Below are 8,681 nucleotides of genomic sequence, written 5' to 3'. Positions count from 1 at the left end.
TAATCCTCCTGGGAAGGCTGAAGATGATGGCTCAGGTACTTAGGCTGCTGCCAGCCTTTTGAGAGATCGAGAAAGAATTCTAGGCTCCTGGTTTGGCCTGGTCTAGGTCAGGCCTTTGAGGTCATTTAGAGAGTGAACCAGCAAATGGAAGATTGATTCATTCTCTCTCTCTCTCTCTCTCTCTCTCTCTCTCTCTCCCTCTCTATAAATCTGCCTTTCAAATAAATGAATACATTTTTTTAAAAAAAAGTCACTGCTTGGGATGCCCACATTCCAGGTAGTGCCGGCTTTGAGTTCCAGCTCTGCTTCCACCGCTTACTGCTAATGAACACCCTGAGAGCTGGTAGTCATGACCCAAGTGCTTGAGCCCCTGCTACTCACAATGGAACTTCTTATTCCTGGTTTCAGCCTAGCCCCAGCCCTGGCTGTTGCAGCCATTTAGTGAGTGAACCAGCAGATGGAACACCAATCTCTCTCTCTCTGTGTGTGTGTGTGTGTGTGTGTGTGTGTGTGTGTGTGAGAGAGAGAGAGAGAGAGAGAGAGAGAGACTCTGCCTTTCACATAAATAAATCATTAAAATAAAATATCTGTGTATTATCTAAAATCATCTTCTGCTACCATTAGGCCTTTCTGCTTTAACCTCAAGTTATCTATTTACATCTAGAACATTCATATCTAAGATAAAGACTATCACAATCAGTGCTTCATGTTAGTGAATTTTGAGTTCTTATCTTCTCCATAATAAAATTCTACCCATGGAGCCAGTGTTGTGGCACAGCATGTTAAGCCATGGCCTGTAATGCTAGCATCCCTGAAGGGCACCGATTCAAGTGCCAGCTGCTTCACTTCCCATCCAGCTTCCTGCTAATGCACCTGGGAAAGCAGCAGAAGATGGCCCAAGTGCTTGCGCCCATGCCACTCACATGGGAGACCTGGGTGGACTACCTGCCTCCTGCCTTCAGCTTGGCCCAGCCCTGGCCACTGAGGTCACGTGTCACTTGGGATGGAAGTGCTCTCTCTCTCTCAAGTAAACAAATAAATCTTTTTTTTTAAGAAAAATTAAAAAGTTTCCATCAAGACCTCTGTGAAAAAGAAAAGGAGAAAGAAAGTGTAGTACTCTGAACTGCAAAGGGGACAACTGTCCTCCTCCAGGTGTGTGTCCAGGACAGCCCAGCTGGCAGCCTAGGGAGTCTGATGCCTGCTGCAGACTGGGGCAGAGAAACTGAAGGCAGACCCACCCTGGAGAGCAGTGTGGCTCTGATGAGCTCTTCCACATCCTGCCTGAGCATCACCCCTCCAAGCGCCAGGGGGACGGATTTAGTCTGTCTTGTGAAATGGGCATAGTGACCCCTGGAACCTCTTTTCACTCCAGCCAGACCAGCACCCATTAGCTTGTTGAAACCTTCAAGAATAGTCTAAAGACACGAACTGCCCAAAAAAGCACAGCATACAGGAAAAACAGTACATGAATGGCACAACTATGAATCATATATGCATTTGTAGATACATAAGCATTGGGATATGGATATGCATATGCATAATAAATCTTACATAGCACTTTCACATATTTCCATCCAGGGATGAGAGTATCCTCAAATCTACCTTGCATATCCCTTTAAAACTTACATGAGTCTGGGGATGTCAGTTGAACTGATGTGGAGCACCTGTCACCAGTCTTTTGGGAGAGATCACTGGCCCTAAGGAAATGGGAATCAGGAAAACAAAATGGTAATCTTCAGACATTCAGACACAGACCAACAATTCTGACTAAAGCATAGTGTTAGTCAGATGTCTTCTTGTCCATTCCCCAGATGGATTCATCATGTCTGGGGAAGATGTTAGGATCCCCAAATGGCCAAGATATCTGTAAGATATCCTGGTACAAGCGGTACTATATACATGTCTAAATTGAAGGGATAGGCAATCTCCCCATTTTTGTAGGGGTCAGTCTGGGATTTTAGCCCACTAGGTGAGCTAATGTATGTTGCACTTTACTACTTGAGAATCCTAGCATATTTGCAGTAGTATGTGCAGGATCTGCCAGAAGGGGCAGGAATATACATGGTATTATCAATGGCAGAGGGTGTGGGTAGGCAGGCACTACTGGAAAGAAATATACAAAAGGCACCCACCTAAGAGTTGCCTGGATTTGTTGTCAAACACAAATGAGAACATTTGTTCCACTGTCCCGAATACCTGAGATGAATCTCCAGGGAGTTCACATCCTCATGGGCAAATGGGAAAAAAACCTGTCAAGCACAGCTCATAGGCTTTACCTTAACTGGCTTCTGCAAGATCTCTGGGAGATCATTATAATCTTTATTTTACAGATGAGAAAAGAGGTACACTTTATTCTAGCTAAGTGGTCTGATAATAGTTTTAAAGTTCACATTTGGGGCTGGCACATGGTGCCAGCATCCAATATGAGCACTGGTTCAATTCTAGGCTGTTCCACACTGAGGAGAAAACACCCAGATTTTCGAGCTCCTCGCTAATGCTCCTGGGAAAACAGTGGAAAATGGCCTAAGTCCTTGGTCCCCTGTACCCACATGAGAGACCCAGAAGAAGCTCCTGGCTCCTGGCTTTGGCCTGGCCCAGACCCCGGCCATCTCGAGAATGAACCAGCAGATGGGAGATCTCTCTCTCTCTGTCATTCCCTCTCTGTCTAACTCTGCCTTTAAAATAAATAAATAAATAAATAAATAAATCTTTTTTTAAAAAAGTACACATTTGCTCCTAAAATTCTGTCAATAATTGCCCCAGTACTTTCAGAAATAAAGTAAGCACTCTTGTTTTTTATTGTTATAAAACTTTTATTATTATTTTTAGCAACAATAATGTGTTCATTTTAGGAAAATGGAAAATACAAATAAGCAGAAGGAAAAAATCAGAATCTCACCACTAAGACACTGTACTTTATGTTTTCCTCTTTTGCAAGTTTTCAGGTGCATAAATGTAATATACAAGTGTACTTTTCAAAAATATGATATTCACATATGACTTAGTAACCTCTTATTTCCTATCAGAAACCACTTTTTTTTTTTTTTTTTACAAATGAGTAAAGCTCTCCTATTAAAAGGCAGAGATATACAGACTGGTTCAAAATAAGCTAAACAATGAGATGCAGATAACAAGAGATGCATCTAAATCCACTAAGAGCAACAAGTTAAAAGTGGAAAGATGGACAAAGATATATCAGGAAAATGCTGGCAAAAAAAAAAAAGCTATATGGTAATGCTAACCTCATATAAAATCAAGGTAAACTACATTAAATAGGGATAAGGATGGTTTCGATTAACCTTCCAACGCATCACTACGAGTTTGTTTCTCACTCTTCTTATCTCGTCTATTTCATCCACCTCTCTAAACATATCTTCATTGCTTAAATGCCTATTGTGTATGTCTTCTTTAAATTCCTGGAGAGACTGAATCAACCTTTCTCTAAAAGTTCCCTCGGCTTTTTCCACCTCCGCAGGCTCTTCCTCCTCCTCTGGCTTTTCCTCAGGCTTTGGCTCCTCCTCAAGCTTTGGTGCACTCTCATTTTCTGGTTTTCCTTCCATTTTTTGGCAGGGTTTCATCTTGTTTCTCTCTGCCTCTCTTCCTCGCTTCCCTCTTTCTTTCCTTCTTTTCCCTGCTTCTTCCTCTTCGAGTGCAATTACTTCTAGGAAGCAAGCAGGAGACAGTCAGTGAAAGGCTACGGTAGCGGACAGCTCTGGACAGAGGTCTCCGAATTTGCTGGTAGTGATTCGGAGTTGTCACCAAATATCTTTCACTTGAGAAACCCAGGCAGCAACCGGGGCCTCCCGATCGCCTCCACTTTCCACCTCCTCACCTCTCTTCTCCCTCCCTCTCGCCTTTCCCAAGGTCCTCCTTCCGGCCTCCCTGCCCTCCCCGCACCGAAAGAGCAGGCCCGCCAAGGTGGGGGGGGGGGGAGGGAGAGACAGTGGGGCCTACAATCTCAGCCTCGCTCTTGCCCACTTCCACGTCAAGAGTCTTCAGAATGTTCCTCTCACCTACCGCGTACGGGTCGGGTCGGTTTTTCCCTCCTGCTTCCCTAGCGTCGAGCTGTGCAGAGAACAACAGACCTGCAGACAAACGAGAGTCGGGAGGAGGCGGTGGGGGTGGGGCGAGCGCCCGCTGGGCCGATCAGCACCAGCGAGTGGACACGCGTAGCTTTCCTCGTCTAGGATCTCGGCCGTGGAAACTTTCGCACCCTTTGTTTTATCCCAGTTCTCTCCCTGTGCGCAGGGCAAGTTCGCCCGTCTTTCTCATCAGACAGGGAGTGGAAAAGCAGATTGTTTCCAAACTATCTTGCAGGCTGACGGGAGGTTTGGGGGGAGAGTGGGTGTCGGGAAAGCGGACTGAGATGGCAGAAGCTGATTCTTTTTAAATGATCACAGTCTCCGTGTCCTTCTCCCCGGACTCCTGGTTCCTTTCCCCAGGGGCATCATTTCTCAGAACTGAAGGTGGGGGGAAGGAGGGCGGGAGCTGTTGGACAGAGAACTTGACTGGGACTCCGTGAAGTCTCAGCCGCACCCAAGAACTCCCCAGGGCAACACCCATACTGGCACCAACCTGTAAAATCCCGGCACGCTGACTCCTTTCACTGGCCTCTGGCACCGCCGCCTGCACCGCTGAAGGGAGCTGGTACCCAGACGGGAACAAGGACTGGACTAGTAGGACTTCTGCACACGTCGACTCCTGGTCACATGAGATCTACGTCACCAGTGAGCTCCTGTCCCCAATTTCCACTCCCACCAAAAGCGCGGCAGAAGTGGGTCCGCCCTCCTCTGCCTCCCGCCCCACTCTCCCGGACCCGCTCCTCTCTCTATATATGCATATGGCCCTGTCAGTCTTTTCTGTTGCTTATCCCAGAGGGAAAAATGTTATTTGCCATTCTGTGATTACCAGGAAGTGGCTGCATCTTTTTTTTTTTTTCTGAAAATACTGAACTTTTCGACTTCTTTCAACAACTGTCTCTTGCTGTCTTCCGCTCCCAGAATAACGAACTCCTCCATCCATTGTCCCTCCCCTAACCTCCATTTCATCTGCAATCTGGTACTTAGCTGTCCTGGAAAGCAATGGGTTGGGCAGTGATCCTAAAAAAAAAAAAGGAGGGGGGACCCTGTTCCAAGAAGCGAGATTTCTTAATACATTTTTTTTACTTCATTCTTAATACTTCTGTATTCTTTTCTTAAAGTAACTTTTATATATTCAGTAACTTTTTATATTCAGAACAAAAATAAAATTACTTTAGCTAAGTGCTTAGAAGAGTGCCTGGTATACAGTAAGTGCTTTAAAAATGTGAGCTATTAGAATTTATATTATGATTTTATTTGGGGAAAAGGATTCAACATGAATCAAAGTAAATGTTTGACAACAGAGCCCTTCTCGTGGTCTTGCCAGGAAGCCATGCTGCTTGAAAAATCATCAACTGACAAACTGTGAGGTACACATTGAGCCTGAGCTTCCTCACCTGAAAGAAGGGATTCATGCCATACGGCTCATGGAATTGATTGTTGGGAAGCCCAAGTGATACAACGATATAAAGCATTTGGTTCATGCAAAGTCTTCAACAGATATTGGCTACCTTTCCGCCTCACCTTGGTCTTCAGCAGTAGTCACAAATTTGTCATGAAAAGCCATAAGCCTCAGGTGTTCTAGCTCCTTGCCTGAAAAGAGATGCAATTGGAATTTACCCCTTACCACGCATCCTTTGAAATTTGGAGTCAGCCTCTTATCTTTGCATCCTTTCAAGAGACCACTTCAGTCTCACACTCTACCTGCACTACCCCCTGCATTCTTCTTCAGGTTTGGAAGCCAGCGCCAAACTTGAAAAACTGTATGGAGAAACTCTATAACCACCACCTCCCCTCCAGACCCCTAGCCCATCCTAAGATATAATAAAGCCCAGCCGGCTGAGGAGAGGGCCCTCTGTCACATGCTTCATCGGGGAGCACGCTGGCAGTCGGCCACCTCTGTGAATAAATTCATTCTGGCTGAGAGTCTGTATCCTGCCTCCTCTGTGTTCTGGACCCCTTTTCCTTACAGGTACTATTTGAAAGATCACAGTAGGAGACATAAACATGTATTTTTTGCTTTGTATAAACTTCAGCGCCCCTTTGTGAAGGAGAATAAACAGCTCAATGGATCATGTGGAAGGGAAAAAAACCCTCACTCTATGTCAGTGTAATTCACTTGCTTTTCTGTCACATTAGTATATCTTTTGGGAAGCATGTGTATTTTTTTAATTTTTTTTTTAATTTATTTGAAAGTCAGAGTTACCGAGAGAGGGAGAAATTAGAGAGAGAGAGAGAGAGAGATCTTCCATCTGCTGGTTCACTCCCCAGATGGCTGCAATGGCTGGGGCTGGGCCAGGCTGAAGCCAGGAGCCAGGATTTTCCCCCAGATTTCCCACATGGGTGCAGGAGCCCAAGCACTTGGGCCATCTTCTACTGCATTCCCAGGTGCATTAGCAGGGAGCTGGATGGGAAGTGAAGCAGCCGGGAATTGAACTGGCGCCCATATGTGATGCTGGCACGCAGGTGGAGGATTAACCTACTGCGCCATGGAGCCAGCCCCTTATTTTATTATTTTAAAAAAGATTTTATTTATTTATTTGAGAGGTACAGTTACAGACAGAGGGACAGACACAAAGAGAGAATCTTCCATCCACTGGTTCACTCCCCAATTGGCTGCAATGGCCAGAGCTGCACCGATCTGAAGCCAGGAGCCAGGAGCTTCTTCCGGGTCTCCCACATGGGTGCAGGGGCCCAAGCACTTGGGCCATCCTCCACTGCTTTCCTAGGCCCTAGCACAAAACTGGATCAGAAGTGGAGCAGCCCGGGCTCAAACTAGCGCCCATATGGGAAGCTGGGGCCACAGGGAGAGGCTTAACCTATTATGTCACAACGCTGGCCCCAGATGAAGTTTTAAAAACTATTGATACCTGAGGTGATCTTCTCCATCCATGCTGGTAAGTCCACCAAGCAGTCAGTCTTCTTGCTCACCTTTTTTTAAAAATTTATTTATTTTTTTGACAGGCAGAGTTAGACAGTGAGAGAGAGACAGAGAGAAAGGTCTTCCTTCCATTGGTTCACTCCCCTTGTGGCCGCCATGGCCAGGACTTCGCCGATCCGAAGCCAGGAGCCAGGTGCTTCTTCCTGGTCTCCCATGTGGGTGCAGGAGCCCAAGCACTTGGGCCATCCTCCACTGCCCTCCCGGGCCACAGCAGAGAGCTGGACTGAAAGAGGAGCAACCGGGACTAGAACATGGTGTGCTGGTGCCACAGGCGGAGGATTAGCCTAGTGAGCCACAGTGCCGGCCTCTTGCTCACCTTTTATCTCATAAGAGTAACAGACTGCAAAGTGTAACAAGCAACACAGAAAATGTCCTCCAAGAGGCAAGAGTTTAGCCTAGTGGTTAAGGCACTGGTCGGGATGCCCACATCCCATATCAGTGTGCCTGGATTTGAAACTCTGCTCCACTGCTGATCCCAGTGTTTTTGCTAATGCACCAGCTGGGAGGCAAATAGATGATGGCTCAAGTAGTTGGACCCCTGCCACACACATGGGAGACCCGGATGGAGTTACAGGTTCTTGGCTTCAGCCTGGCCCAACCCTGGCCTTTACAGCATTTGGGTAGTAAATCAACAGATGAGAGGTCTCTCTGCCTCTATCTCTTTGTCTCTTTCTCTCTCTCTTCCTTTTGAATAAAAGAAAATGTGATCCAGAGGGGAAAAAAAAAAGAAAAAAAGAAGGGGAGCAAGTCCTTGGGCAGAATGGAGAAAAAGCTCTTCCTAAGAGAGAGACTGAAAGCCAGGAGACTGAAGGGAATATTAGAGGGGTTCAGATTCCACCTTCCCAGGATGCTGGGAGGAGATGCCCAGTAGTCTTGTCAATAACATAGATGCAGATGAAGATGATATGGAATAGTTCTTAAAGGAAATGAAAGAGTTAAGCCCAAATCTCAGGGCACCAAAGTTATAGTCTGTCACCTTAACAGAGACCTCATTCATCATCACCATGATGAGTTTTGCCTTCCGCCTTGAAAATTGAATTTTTCACCCAGGTTAATTCCTTTCAACCCTGCTTTCTTTTTCTTTGCCTTTTTCTTGATGCACTTTCATTGATTCTATTTCTAAAACTTTTAGTGTTGCTAACTTCTACTTGAATATTGCATTCGGACCAAATCAGTATATCTTTATCGGCAGAAGTGGCTTAACCCGCTGCATCACAATGCCTGCTGCACTCTGTTAGTGTAGATGCTATCCCACTCTGCTGACCTTTCAAAACCTCGAACCCCAGAAGACACAGAGGAAGGGCAGAAAGATGTCTTAGCTGTCCCTGGAAACTTCAGGCTGCTGAGAAGGGGATGCCATGTCTGCTTATGTCATGTCCTCTGGACAGCGCTGGCTCTTCTCTTTGGTCTTTTCCCTTCTGCTGGCTGTTGATGTGTCAGAGTCTTCAAGGAGACAAAGTCTCACTGATTTCTCTGAGATCATTATTATTTTGGTGCAATTTTAAAAAAAATCATGCATAGTATTTTTTCATAATATGCATATTCCATGAACTTTATGAATACCCTTTATATCTTAACACAACAACCCTTTCTTGTTTTACTATTTTTTAAAAAAAGACTTATTTATTTATTTGAAAGGCCGAGCTACAGAGACAGAGATG

The 8,681-nt window shown here is 45.6% G+C and overlaps 1 long non-coding RNA gene across 4 annotated transcripts; it reads right to left on the bottom strand.

Annotated features, from left to right (window-relative positions):
- Positions 1–2,792: 2,792 nt before the first annotated feature.
- Positions 2,793–4,726, bottom strand: TCEAL9 (transcription elongation factor A like 9). Of its 4 annotated transcripts, none has more exons than XR_519546.4 (3): positions 4,576–4,726; positions 4,018–4,085; positions 2,793–3,661 (listed from the first exon to the last, which is right to left on the bottom strand). It is a non-coding gene; the product is annotated as a transcription elongation factor A like 9 (long non-coding RNA). The 4 variants fall into 4 exon arrangements; XR_001795434.3 differs by having other exon boundaries at positions 4,014–4,085; positions 4,576–4,724; XR_001795435.3 differs by having other exon boundaries at positions 2,793–3,658; positions 4,014–4,085; positions 4,576–4,724.
- Positions 4,727–8,681: the final 3,955 nt, after the last annotated feature.

Source organism: Oryctolagus cuniculus, chromosome X (assembly GCF_964237555.1).
Source record: "Oryctolagus cuniculus chromosome X, mOryCun1.1, whole genome shotgun sequence".
NCBI lineage: Eukaryota > Metazoa > Chordata > Mammalia > Lagomorpha > Leporidae > Oryctolagus > Oryctolagus cuniculus.
The sequence above is the reverse complement of the archived record's forward strand: the minus strand, read 5'-3'. Positions and strand labels throughout refer to the sequence as shown.